This window comes from Lissotriton vulgaris, chromosome 7 (assembly GCF_964263255.1).
Source record: "Lissotriton vulgaris chromosome 7, aLisVul1.2, whole genome shotgun sequence".
In the NCBI taxonomy this organism is placed as follows: domain Eukaryota; kingdom Metazoa; phylum Chordata; class Amphibia; order Caudata; family Salamandridae; genus Lissotriton; species Lissotriton vulgaris.
The window spans coordinates 1166719465-1166734058 of NC_141695.1; positions in this window are offsets into that span (position 1 = coordinate 1166719465).

Consider the following 14594-nt stretch of genomic DNA (forward strand, 5'->3'; position numbering starts at 1 on the left):
GTAAAGCCACCACGCAGTGGGGGAAGGGCCCACTGGGTAGAGGGCGTGGGGCTGCCAGGTGCTTTCCTGCAGATGTTGCTTCAGTTTTGAGAGGCCTGTGCATGCCAGCGCTGTTACCTGTTGTGCACAGAGACAGAGTGCATGCCTGTGAGGAGACACGCAGGCCCGTACACTCAGTGGCGTCACTAGGGGTGGTGTCACCCGGCGCGGGTAACTCATGGTGTCACCCCCTCACAACTTACCGGATGGACCAACTCACCCTCTGCCTGCACCATGTCCCCTCTGCCTGCACCATCTCTCCCTCTGCCTGCACCATCTCTCCCTCTGCCTGCACCATCTCCCCTCCGCCTGCACCATCTCACCCTCTGCCTGCACCATCCCTCCCCCTCCGCCTGCACCATCTCTCCCTCTGCCTGCACCATCTCCCCTCCGCCTGCACCATCTCCCCTCCGCCTGCACCATCTCTCCCTCCGCCTGCACCATCTCTCCCTCTGCCTGCACCATCTCCCCCTCTGTCTGCACCATCTCTCCCTCTGCCTGCACCATCTCTCCCTCTGCCTGCACCATCTCCCCTCCGCCTGCACCATCTCTCCCTCTGCCTGCACCATCTCCCCTCCGCCTGCACCATCTCCCCTCCGCCTGCACCATCTCCCCTCCGCCTGCACCATCTCCCCTCCGCCTGCACCATCTCTCCCTCCGCCTGCACCATCTCTCCCTCTGCCTGCACCATCTCCCCCTCTGCCTGGACCATCTCTCCCTCCGCCTGCAACATCTGACCCTCCGCCTGCACCATCTCCCCTCTGCCTGCACCATCTCGCCTCCGCCTGCACCATCTCTCCCTCTGCCTGCACCATCTCCCCTCTGCCTGCACCATCTCTCCCTCTGCCTGCACCATCTCCCCTTCCGCCTGCACCATGTCACCCTCTGCCTGCACCATCTCCCTCTCTGCCTGCACCATCACTCCCCCTCCGCCTGCACCATCTCTCCCTCTGCCTGCACCATCTCCCCTCCACCAGTACCATCTCCCCTCCGCCTGCACCATCTCTCCCTCTGCCAGTACCATCTCTCCCTCTGCCTGCACCATCTCCCCTCCGCCTGCAATATCTCACCCTCTGCCTGCACCATCTCGCCTCTGCCTGCACCATCTCCCCTCCGCCTGCACCATCTCCCCCCTCTGCCTGCACAATCTCTCCCTCTGCCTGCACCATCTCCCCTCCACCTGCAACATCTCACTCTCTGCCTGCACCATCTCCCCTCTGCCTGCACCATCTCCGCTCCGCCTGCACCATCTCCCTCTCTGCCTGCACCATCTCCCTCTCTGCCTGCACCATCCCTCCCCCTCCGCCTGTACCATCTCCCCTCCGCCTGCAACATCTCACCCTCTGCCTGCAACATCTCACCCTCTGCCTGCGCCATCCCTCCCCCTCCGCCTGCACCATCTCCCCTCCGCCTGCACCATCTCCCCTCCGCCTGCAACATCTCACCCTCTGCCTGCACCATCTCCCTCTATGCCTGCACCATCCCACCCCCTCCGCCTGCACCCCGGGGCACTGCGAAACACAGCCGATATTACAGAAAGCGATTTCTTTTAACTACAGTATTACTTGGAATTTGTCATCTGTTTTTGTCTGTGGGAATTTCAATCTTGGGAGCTTTCTGGGCAATTTTAGTCCATTGCCTGCCTGAATTCAGTGACTAGCAATACCGAACCTCTCATTTCAAGTAACCTCTTCCCTTCCCAGAAAACTGTTTTTATACCCGAGAAGTGTTTCCCTTTGACTTATATATGCCCATTCAGTTTAGCACTTCGATCTCTGCACTGCGATGATTTTTTTTTGTGCTTGCTTGTGGTGTTTTTCACGTGATGGTTGGAAAGTGAATTGCTTTCATTCACATCATTAAGCTCCTGCCGGCCGAAGACTGAGCTGTGTTACATACACAGCGTAACTGATTGATGGTGTCACCCCATGTCAGGGGTGTCACCCGGTGCGGTCCGCACCCCCCGCACCCCCCTAGTGACGCCACTGCGTACACTTCATGCGTGTCTATGACGCGCTGCTCCTCGTGTTGACGGCTGTCACAGGCTAGAAGAGTAGGTATAGCCTTTGCTGCTTGTGAGCGAAGAACCAGAGGCCATCCTGCAGTGCACACTGGCGGGGGCGTAACACAGGCCCCTGCGGCAAAAGAGGGGCAACCTTCCAGCCCCCCAATCCTTCAGTGGCCCCCATTCGTCCCAAAGCCGATGACTATCTGTGAGAGTTTGAAGCCCAAGGGACCCCTCTTCACACTCTGCAGAAGGCCTCCATTATCTTGCGTCACGACGCTTGCGTCACACCGATGCACCATGGGTGCACGCTTTGGTTGTCAGTGAGGAGGCCAGGCACTGGCAGGCATTCTCGCACGAATTATACCAACAGAGCTGAGGGCCAAAGATCCTAGTCCTGGTGAAGACCTTTGCTAAAAGTCTAACCCCCACGGTGGGGTCGAATTGTAACAGTCAACACTTCTTACATGAGGAATATTTTCATACTCCTCAACAATATGATTCTGATTGATTGGGCAAAGTGAAAACATTAGGGTTTTATTTATTTATTTTAATTTATTTAATGCAATTTTCTATACCGCAAACTTTACCCCAAGGTGTCAGAGCGCTTTACATAAGAACCAGTTGCAAAACATAAGGATTTATGATTACATGAGTTACATAAAATATACAAACAAAAATAATTGCAAAGGTACAAGATGTAAAGTCACACAAGGAAGAGATACAAACAGAAAGAACAATTGCAAATGTACAAGTAGTAAAGTCACTCAAGGAAGAGATACGAATGGATATACCTTAAGAGTCACATAGGAATGGTAGAGAGTCAATCAATCAATCATCGCATTTGTATAGCGTGCTACTCACCCGGAGGGGTCTCAAGGCGGTGGGGTCGTTGGTGAGGGAGAGGATCAGCTGGGTGTCGTCGGCGTAGGAGATGATGTTGAGGTTGTGTTGGCGTGCGATGGCTGCGAGGGGGCTCATGTAGACATTGAAGAGGGTGGGGTTGAGTGATGATCCTTGTGGTACGCCGCAGATGACTTCGGTGGCCTCGGATCTGAACGGTGGAAGACGGACCCTTTGGGTTCTTCCGGTGAGGAGCGAGGTGATCCATTCCAGTGCCTTCTCTTGGATTCCGATGTTGTTTAGGCGCTGCACTAGGGTGCGGAGGCAGACCATGTTGAACGCTGCGGAGAGGTCCAGAAGGATGAGGGCCGCTGTTTCCCCGTTGTCGAGCAGGGATCTGATGTCGTCTGTGGCTGCGATGAAGGCGGATTTGGTGCTGTGGTTGGCTCGGAAGCCGGACTGCGAGTGGTCGAGGGATCGGTTCATCTCGAGGAAGGCGGCAAACTGACTGTTGACGGTCTTCTTGATGACCTTGGCAGGGAAAGGGAGGAGCGAGATGGGACGGTAGTTCTTGAGGTCGGTGGGGTCCGCTGTTGGTTTCTTCAGGAGGGCGCTGAGCTCGGCGTGCTTCCAGCTCTCCGGGAAGGTGGCGGTATTGAAGGAGGTGTTGATGATGTCCCGGAGTTGGGGTGCGATGATGGAGTCGGCTTTGTTGAAGACGTGGTGGGGCAGGGGTTGGTTGGTGATCCGGAGTGGATGGTGTTCATCACACGGGTGGTGTCTTCGGTGCTGACCGGAGTCCAGGTGCGGAGGGTGGTGGTGGCGGTCGTTGGCTCAGTGGTTGGGTGTGTGGGCTGTGCGCCGAAGCTGTTGTGTATGTCGGCGATCTTGCTGTGGAAGAACGAGGCGAGTGAGTCACAGAGGTCTTGCGAGGGAGTGATGTCGTTGTTTCCGGCGCTGGGGTTGGAGAGCTCTTTGACGATGCTGAAGAGTTCCTTGCTGTTGTGGGCGTTGTTGTCCAGTCGTTCCTTGAATGCTGTCTTCTTGGTGGTGCGGATCAGCTGGTGGTGTTTGCGGGTGGCGTGCTTGAGGGCAGTCATGTTGTGTGTGGTCTGGTTGTTGCTCCAGGCGTTCTTGAGGGTGCGGCAGTTCTTCTTGGAGTTCTTGAGTTAGTCGGTGAACCAGGAGGCTTTCTTGCTGCCGGGTCTGCTGGGAGGGGTCTTCAGTGGTGCGAGGTTGTCTGCGCAGCTGGTGATCCATTGTGTGAGGTTGCTGGCTGCTTCGTTGGGGTCCGTTGCGCTGGCGGGAGGGTTCTGGCTGAGGGAGGTGGTGAGCTGGTCGGCGGTGATCTTGTTCCAGCTCCTGCGAGGAACCTGTTGCGGGTGGTGGTGGGTCGTGGTTCTTCTGAAGCTGAAGTGGACGCAGCTGTGATCAGTCCAGTGGAGTCTGGTGGAGTGGCTGAAGGAGATGTGCTTGCTGGAGGAGAAGACGGGGTCAAGCGTGTGGCCGGCATAGTGGGTGGGGGTGTTCACCAGTTGCTTGAGTCCGAGGTTGGCGAGGTTGTCCAGCAGGGTGGTGGTGTTGGTGTCGGTGTTGTTTTCTAGGTGGAAGTTGAAGTCCCCTAGGAGGATGTAGTCAGCGGAGAGGAGGGAGTGCGGGCTGATGAAGTCTGCGATGTCTTCGCTGAATTGTGTGCGTGGTCCCGGGGGTCTGTAGATGAGAGTTCCACTGAGGGTGGTGTTTGGATCGGTGTGTATCTGGAAGTGGAGGTGTTCCGCGGCAGTGAGGGTGTCGTCGGAGTTGGTCGTGATGCGGATGGTGTTCTTGTGTACGATGGCGATGCCTCCTCCAGTCTGGTTGACGCAGTCCCTCCTGGTGATCTTGTACCTGTCTGGGATGGCGATGGCGACGTCGGGGGCTGAGGAGGCGTTCATCCAGGTTTCCGTGAGGAAGACGACGTCTGGTGAGGTTGTGTCGAGCAGGTTCCAGAGTTCCACGGCGTGTCTGTGGACGGAGCCGGTGTTGAGCAGGATGCACTTGAGGTGGTTGTTGCCGGTGCTCGGCTTGGCAGGTGCGGTGCAGGTTCGGAGGCAGGTGAGCTTGCAGGCTTGGCAGCTGAAGGGTCCGTGGGTGCGTTTCGGGGTGGCTCGGTAGCAGGCGGCAGTTCGGGTTGGCGTTGAGTGCGTTGAGAGTGGCGGCGTCGTAGGTCCGTCGGTTGATCTTGCATCGGCGGGGGCAAGGGGTCCTGGCGCTGGGCGGGGGCCAGGCGCGGACGGGTGCAGACGAGCTTGCCTTTGGCGCACAATCGGCGTGCCCGCTGCGCTTGCCCACTGCGCATGAACGCTGCCCGTACGCGTGGGCGTCATAAGAAGGAGCCGGGGGGAGGGTCAGCTGGGTGGCGGGAGCGGGGCGGCGAATGGGCTGGCGGGGGGGGGGGCGTAGGAAGGCAGCGGTGGGAAGAGTCTGGGGCGGGCGGGCGGCTCAGCGGCGGCTGGGTCGCCCGAAGCAGGAACAGAAAGGCGGCAAAAACTGGAAGCGTGGCGGCTACCTAGAGGTAGCAGGCAGCAGGCAGCAGAGGAGCGTGGGGGCGACCTAGCCTGGGAACAGGCTACAAAGGTCTCCTGCATATACTAGTGATTAGAGTTATCTCTATATACATAGGGACGGGATACGGATGGATATACTCTAAGAGTCACATAGGAATGATGGAGAGTACAAAGGTCTCCTGCATATACTAGTGATTAGAGTTATCTCTATATACATAGGGAAGGGATATGAGTGGATATACTCTAAGAGTCCCATAGGAATGGTAGAGAGTACCAAGGTCTACTGCATATACTAGTGATTAGAGTTATCTCTATATACATAGGGAAGGGATATGAGTGGATATACTCTAAGAGTCACATAGGAATGGTAGAGAGTACAAAGGTCTACTGCATATGCTAGTGATTAGAGTTATCTCTTTATACATAAGGAAGCGATACACATGGATATACTCTAAGAGTCACATAGGAATGGTAGAGAGTACGAAGGTCTACTACTGCATATGCTAGTGATTAGAGTTATCTCTTTATACATAAGGAAGCGATACACATGGATATACTCTAAGAGTCACATAGGAATGGTAGAGAGTACGAAGGTCTACTACTGCATATACTAGTGATTAGAGTTAGCTCTACATACATATATATACACATAGTAGATTTTCTCAGGTCAAGACCCAAAAAAACAGGACAGCAGAGTTCCATTAAGTAGGGTCGGAGTGGGGGCCGCAGTCATAGCACCAAGGAGGGTGGGAGGGATATAAGGGTATGGAGAAAAGGGAAATCAGAGGTTCATTGTTAAGAACTCCAGCACACATAGAAGTTCATGAGTTCTTTATTTAATCAAGCCAACACATGCTCCTACAGGAGTCGGAGCGTTCACTCTCCAGTCAGTACGGCGATCAGCTGTCAACTCTCATTCTGACAGTTCCAGCTGGTGACCTCACTGCTGGTATGGTGTCCGCGCAGGGACACTGCTATGCATAACAGTAATGGTGTCCTGGAAGGGACACTAGATTATAATCATAACAATCATCAAGGGGGAAACAAGGGAAAAGGGTAAAGGACGAGGGAATGGACAAGATGGCGAGTCAGGGTCCAGAGAAAAGCGGCAGAGAACAGCAGCAAAATGGCGGTCGAAGGGAGACCGACACAGGCTCCAGGGCAACAGTCTAGAGAATGGGAGGCCGTAAAATGAACCCTGTCTTGCTGGCTGCTGTGGTTTCTTTCATTCGAATGTGGCTGCAGGGCTGCTGCCTGCATCTGGTGTTGAAATAATTAATAAATCCTGTACCCCGATGGCCCCCACGTGACTACTTGAAACATAACCCGTGTTAGGTGTATAGAGTTCACAGCATACAACCTAGTTATACAAACCTGTCACATAGTTTTTTTTTAAAATGTAATAATACTATTAGTTGCAACAAAATGTAGACATAGTTGGTAATGTTGTGAGTGTTTAAAAAAAATCATGATTGAGGAATAAGAAACCGTGTGTTTGCATTTTTTACAACTACAAATCAGGTGAAGTTGTAATATGCTCCTTAGTCTAACGATAATAAACTCTTTGAATGAAGTAGTTCTGTCATGAGAATTGTGTGCATTTGTCAGTTGCACAGGCAAATAACTTTGGTAGAGGATTGCTGGTTGAGTAGAGTTTTTTTACGTTGAATACATTACGAGAAGCTGCCACTGATTTATTTAATTTCCAATACTTGTAATATCTATTTTTAACCATATTCCAGCCTGCAACTTCTCCTAGACACCTAGATGAGGTCCAGTGTGCATTAAACAAACAACTCACGCCTGTTTTAACCAAATGAAAGGTATACTGAAAATATGATTTTGTGATGGGTCTTGGTGCACCCCGAAAAGAATGTTTGGAGAAACATATAACTAGCTTCCTTACTGCTCAGCTCTATGTGCCCTTTCACCCGTGTTATTTTGAATTTTCACCGTTTGCCCCTGATTTCTTCTAGCAACCACCTTAGTAAATGCCAAGGCTGACATTATCCAAATTATACCATACCGCGCTCGCTCTGAACATGTTTGTTGGTTATGTAGGGACCCTTTTTGAGCCCCTGGCAGGGACCTCATATGTTTCACATGAGATGATGGCGGTGTGCCTGTTGGGTAGCCACTGAGGCATCCAACAGGCTGATAGGATTCTAAAATGGTTATGAAAAAGAGCAGTTCCTTTGTTTAGTCGTCTGATGGCAGCAGAGGGCAGAAGTGATTGTAACAGAGTATTCATTCGGTTGCTGACATACTTCTGAAGCCCTTTGGGGCTGGCGTTGGTGCGGTCTCCAAAACAGCATCGATTTTAATCTTTTTTTTTAACTTAATTTTAACTTTTTCTGCAGACGTACATGAATTAGATACAATCATTATCGTACACACCGGTTATTCCTCCTTGTTTAACGGCCTTCTCAAAACAATTTAGGTGAGGCACATATTTTGTTCCATTATACTGCTGTAGAAATACTGCGCGGCTTCCCGTCGATTGTTCCTGTCACCCTCAGGAGGGGCAGTAGAGGGGGCAACCTATCATTACAAGCCGCCCTGCTTTGGCAAAGTACGTTAATATCACAGTATAAATGGGTGTCGCGGCCTGCGCCCAATCGTAAAAATAAACAACTGTTGTGGCCAACAGCCTGAAAGGCTTGTGGGGTGAACTCGCTTCCGCTGGGAAGGAGAACGTATCCAGGCAGACCACGCGACCCCTCCCTCCTGAATGAAAACATGTGCCAAGTACGGATCACTGTCTCTGTGTGACATGCAGTACGTAGATGTATGCATTTAAATAAAAGAGTTTCCCTATAAAGTCACGCATTTCATAAAAGGGGAAAGCTGTTCTGTTTAAGGGAAGTTGGTTGCAAGGTCGAGCTCTCGTGCAAGGAAACTCCATCTCCTTAAAAAATACTTTGCTGACCTACGTCAACTAACCTAGACTTCATTATCCAAGCTGACTCCTCTCTCTCTTGATATTCAATGATAGTTGGTGACCGGACTGTGTTAGCCACCTTCGTTTGTTTTCTCTCCCTCCCCTGCACTGTTTTCCTATTTTTCACGTTGTATTTTTAGGTCTAGCCCGTCGATGCGCATGCGCATCGAGCAAGCGAGACTATGGGGGCTTATCCACTCTTTATCCAACTTGCAAGGAATCGTGGCAATTCCTTGCAGTGCCCGTGACTTTTAAGCTCAATGCGCATGCGCATTGAGCTTAAAAGCGCGTGCACATCAGTTCCCTCAGCCGCACTCCAGGCCCCTGCTGCTTTCACACCCCCTCCCCGCTCCGCCCCCTCCCCTGCCCGCCGTCTGTTCGCCGTCTGTTCCCTCAGCCGTCTGTACCCTGCTGCTTAACACCCTCTCCCCCGCTCCGCCCCCTCCCCGCCATGTCGCATTTCTCCTCCCCCCTCCCCACAGCAATGCCCTCCTAACAACACACAGTGCTCCCTGATGCAATGTACTTATCTTTACTGAACACTGAGCAATTTCTCCTTTCTAATGCCAAGTGGGCCACGCCCCTTGAATTCCGTCTCTTTCCCCCACAACCTGTGAGCCGTGTTTGTGAATCCACAACCTTCCCTTTGAAGGCACGCCCTCTATAACATCTCCACACGTGTGTTGCTGGTTGCTGTAACACAATAACACTCAGTCATCCTCGTGTCGTATGTTCTTTGGCTGGCACAACGAGAGCATCGGAAGCAAACAGAAACCGTTGGCAGCGTACCTTCCCCTTCTTCAGAAATAAGTGTTTTGCTTAAAAGTACTTCACAGCGTTACAACGCAGGTTTTCAGCACCACCGACAGCATTTCTTACTCCATGTCTCGTGCTTGGAATGTGGGGCACGTGCTTCTGGCGTCTACGGGCCTCTCACCGAGTTCACATGATATCATTTTAAATCGCACCGTTTAGTTTGGTTTGGGTATCATGATTCACGAAGAAGATTGTTTACACGGAATTTAGCAAGCCTGGTGTTCCTTTTATGGAGAACATCGGATTAAGCAAAATACAATGAACTTGTTTGTTCTGTTCGTTTGTCATGATGCTTTGATTACTTAACACCATTATCAAGTTTAGAGACTAATTAACTAGCAAAAAAGAAATCAGACCAAGGAAACTAGTTTATTGTAATCTCCAATTCAAATTGTGTATTCTAGGAAATAGTTTAGAGATATGGCATTATTATCTTGAACGATTTGGATTTTTTGAAACCATATATTTGTTTCAGCCTCACTCACCCTCAACCCCTCACCCTCACTCACCCTCAACCCCTCACCCTCACTCACCCTCACTCACCCTCAACCCCTCACCCTCACTCACCCTCACCCTCACCCTCACTCACCCTCAACCCCTCACCCTCACTCACCCTCAACCCCTCACCCTCACTCACCCTCACTCACCCTCAACCCCTCACCCTCACTCACCCTCACCCTCACTCACCCTCACTCACCCTCACCCTCACCCTCACTCACCCTCAACCCCTCACCCTCACTCACCCTCACCCTCACTCACCCTCACCCTCACTCACCCTCAACCCCTCACCCTCACTCACCCTCAACCCCTCACCCTCACTCACCCTCAACCCCTCACCCTCAACCCCTCACTCTCACTCATCCACACTCACCCTCAACCCCTCACCCTCACCCTCACTCACCCTCACCCACCCTCAACCCCTCTCCCTCACCCTCACTCACCCTCAACCCCTCACCCTCACTCACCCTCACTCACCCTCAACCCCTCACCCTCACTCACCCTCAACCCCTCACCCTCACCCTCACTCACCCTCACCCTCACTCACCCTCACTCACCCTCACCCTCACTCACCCTCACCCACCCTCAACACCTCATCCTCACTCACCCTCACCCTCACTCATCCTCAACCCCTCACCCTCACTCACCATCACCCTCACTCACCCTCACCCTCACTCACCCTCAACCCCTCACCCTCAATCCCTCACCCTCACTCACCCTCACCCTCACTCACCCTCAACCCCTCACCCTCACTCACCCTCAACCCCTCACCCTCACTCACCCTCACCCTCACCCACCCTCACCCTCACTCACCCTCAACCCCTCACCCTCACTCACCCTCACTCACCCTCACTCACCCTCACTCACCCTCACTCACCCTTACTCACCCTACTCACCCTCACCCACCCTCACTCACCCTCAACCCCTCACCCACCCTCTCTCACCCTCAACCCCTCACCCTCACTCACCCTCAACCCCTCACTCACCCTCACCCTCACTCACCCTCACCCTCACTCACCCTCACTCAGCGCAACCACAGCATCTTCACTAAATATATTTAATAAACTTTAAGCTATTGGCAATATAAAATAAAATCCATTTTATTTACGTATTAATTATTAATTGTTTTTTAAAGCCATTGATTTTTTTTATATCAATACATATAAGTCACATATAAGTCCCGTTAATACAAAACATGTTGCTTTACAAATGCTAGAGGTGTCACATTTACAAAAATTATAACTATTGGCTTTGTAAAGAAGAAAGCTATTAATTTAGTGATTTAGAAAAAACAACACATAAATAAAAAACAAAAAAATAAATAACACCTATAGCTCAAACTTTACTACTGCGAGACCTATTGCATTTCCAATGCTTGTTTATCTCTGTTTGCTTTCTTACTGCCTTCTTACTATGTAATGCAATTTCCTTCTGTTTTTACAGTGTTTATGTAAAGTGTTCTGATACCTATAGGTCAAGCTAGCGCTATATAAAACTTTTAAAATAAAAAATAAATAAAAAAAGGGGAGGTGCTCCCACAGAGATTTTGCTGAAACAACAATTCAATCACGCAGAGAAAGAGCAAAGTGTTCTCTCGCCCCAGTACGGGCAGATTTTATTTGGTATTCGGCATTTACGTAGAGCACCACCACTATTAATATTACGTCATAGTGCTTCCTGTAGTCTGGAGGTGGCCTTCTAAACGCTTCACAGTGATAATTCCAGGCCACAGTCGGAATAGGTTTGTGGAGATGTGCTATAGGTTGAAGGATGTCCTCTCTCACAAGCGTCAGAATAAGTAGTTTGTTTTAGTGCTTGCGGTTATGCCAAAGTACAACGGCAAATCAGACACAGGCCTTTGACCGATTCTTACAGCAAACGTCGATACAGTTTTCGAGCATCAGGCATATGATCTCTGTGGGGCAGATCAGCTGCCAACCTCCCACCATCATTCTTTGCTTTTCGTAAATGTTTAGGTCTGGTGTTAGCCAAAACATCTTCATTTTTAATAAATAAATATATAAAATACATGCTTACAAGGGCTTTCAATCAGCCCTCGCCATCCATTGGTCTGCTGTAATGTCACTCACATTTTCCTCCCACCAACCACAGCGTTACAGGATCCTCACGCTGAAGCCATTTCCTTAACTTAGTGTGATTGACTTGAATCTGTCCTTGCACAGTGTGCACATCCGCGCAATAAGCAGCCCCCTTCAATGCCAAGAAATACTTGTGCAATATGTGCTGTTATGTTAAAAAATACCCTTTTCACTTTTAAACAATGGTTATTTTCCTAAAATGCTTGGTTTTGTACAAAAACCAGTCCCACACAAAATAAGCACTTGCATGCTAAAAGGCCAGCATCCTGCACCCGTTGTCTTTGCTAGTGCTTGTTGCAAATGTTTCTTAACAATTTCAAAACACAGGATTGACAACTGATTCAATACTATTATTACGAATATTTGACAGGGTAATATCAGTAACCTCTGTTTTGCAGCGTTGAATGTAGCCGTGTTTTTTCTCGTCCATATTTTAATTTTATGTAGGGTGTCCAGATACAAAAAAAATCAAAAACTGGACATTTAATTAAAATAGAAAAAGGACTACCATTTTTCATCAGCTAAGGGGCACAGAATGATAGAGTGCATCAACCTAGAAAAACAGACGAAGCCCTGAGGAAATAAAGAAAGTGCAGTTTTCACACCCACTATCACACCTGTTTATTACTTTGATTTCTGAGAACCGCTGCTAACTAGTCTTGCTTTGGAATATATAAAAACTTGCCTCACTCGGTTAGTCCACCCTCTCTGAAAACTGGGGCATGAGACACATTTGCTGACTTCTGACAGGGCAGCTGCTGGACCCCAGGGACTGTCCCCGCAAACCCGAGTTGCCTGGTCACCCTACAACTATGGTTTGTGCAGATCAGAATAAAGTAAGCCAGTCCAAGGCCGTTTCTATCCACATCACCCAACAATTTTGATCTGATGCAACAGCAATGTATGGCCCATTTTGTTAAGTGCAGTGGAGAGGTTCAGTGGGAACAACAATTTGAGGTCTCTGTCAGTAGGGCTTTTGTGGAAGGTTGGCTAACATCTATGGGTAGTTTCTGTGCTAAAATCTCTCTACAGGTGTTTTCTGTGCCATTTCATGGGCAGAATTTCGTTTAGTCAGTGACCTGGATATTTTCCCTATACATGTGATCCTGCAGCTGTGGGGTAACCAGCTTCTTCAGCAACTGGCTGACTGCAAACATCAACACTGGGCAATAGTAGATCGGCTAATCAGGATTTAGAGCAGGTTCCTACTAGTAATGGAGTAACAATGGCTGCTTCATGTGTCTGGGAGCTATTCGTACTAGCAAAGAAGTGTTGGTGATGATGCTGAATGCAGGGTAAAGTATCCTAAAGAGTGATGGATGGAATGCTTGAATTACTTCTAGCCACTGGTAATTACTCAGGGTCACACCCCAGTCCATCGTTATTCTGCACACCATGCCACCTCGGTTTGGACCCAGCCACATGCAAATCAGTATTGACCTTGCTCCAATGGGAACAGTCCTGGCTGAACTGCCAGGCCTGGCCCTCTGAACTGGAACACAAGAAACCCAGGACCGGCTTTGCACCAGTTAGGGATCATCAGCCAAGTATAGCTTGGTTCCATAGTGGCACGGGACCCACATCTGGGAACATCCGTCCCACCTAGGGCGACATATTAAAGTATGGACTGAGGTGACATGGTGTGAAACATTAACAATGGATTGGGCTGTGGACTGAGTAACTACCAGTGGCTGAGATTAATCGAAGCATTCTATCTGTATGCTTTGGTGTGTGATCCCAAATGGGACCAGTATGCCCTGATGTGGGCCCCATGTACTCTGTGCCACTGCAAACAAGCTATATCTGGCTGATGAGCCCTAAGTAGGGGGCGAAACGGGTCCTGGGTTGCTTTGTTTTGGTTTAGGGTGGACCTGGCTTGGCAGCTCGGGATGGGTTGTTCCCTTTGGAGCAGGGTTAAGACTGATTTGCATGTAACTGGGTCCAAATTGAGGTGGCGTGGTCTGCAAAAATAACAATGAATTGGGATTCGGCCTGAGTAATGACAAGTAGCTGAGATAAATTCAAGCATTTCATCTATCACTTTTTTGTATACGTTGATACTGAAATTAGGAGCCCTGTTGTGGAAAACCAGGCTGTGGCCAGTGGCCAGACTGAAGCTGGACTATGTGTCAGGTCTCTGGGTTTAAATATCTCTAACAGTGTTATGTTAGATCAAAGTTTTTTACTGCACATTATATGTTTAGTCACACCACCACCTTCATGATGGGGCGGAGGGGGTGGGCATTCCATTGATGCCCACAATATGCAAATCATTTACACAATTTTACAAGGACAGCCATTTTGCCAGGGTGAAAAGAATCATAATATGGATGACTCCAATAAGCCAAAACATTGCTGAGATACGCCACCTGCACAGACCGCTAGACATCTTTTGAACAGCCTGGAAGTTGATCCAGGTGTAGTCAAAGAGGACTCCTTCACAGACTGGGAAGTCTCTTGGTGGGTCTGTCTCCATATCTGTAAACTGCAAACATATCCTGGTCGAAATTTGGTATGCCTGTGGGTATGGAAAGTGCTGTGGTGTAGTTTATATGTGAGTGCGCTGTGTTGAGCATCCACTTCGCCCTCTAAGTACATATAACTCTGCTGAGCAGGAAACAAGCCACCTACTGATGCGTTACAGTCTATTGAGACCGGTTGCCTGCATTCGTGCTGCAGAACCTATTGGCACCATCTGGAGACAAGTCCAAGTCTGAGCTACTTTTACCAAAGGAGCTAAAAAGCCAGGCCAGTGGCAGATTGTGCAGTGTACAAATGGCACTAAAATAACACAACGCACTGAATGT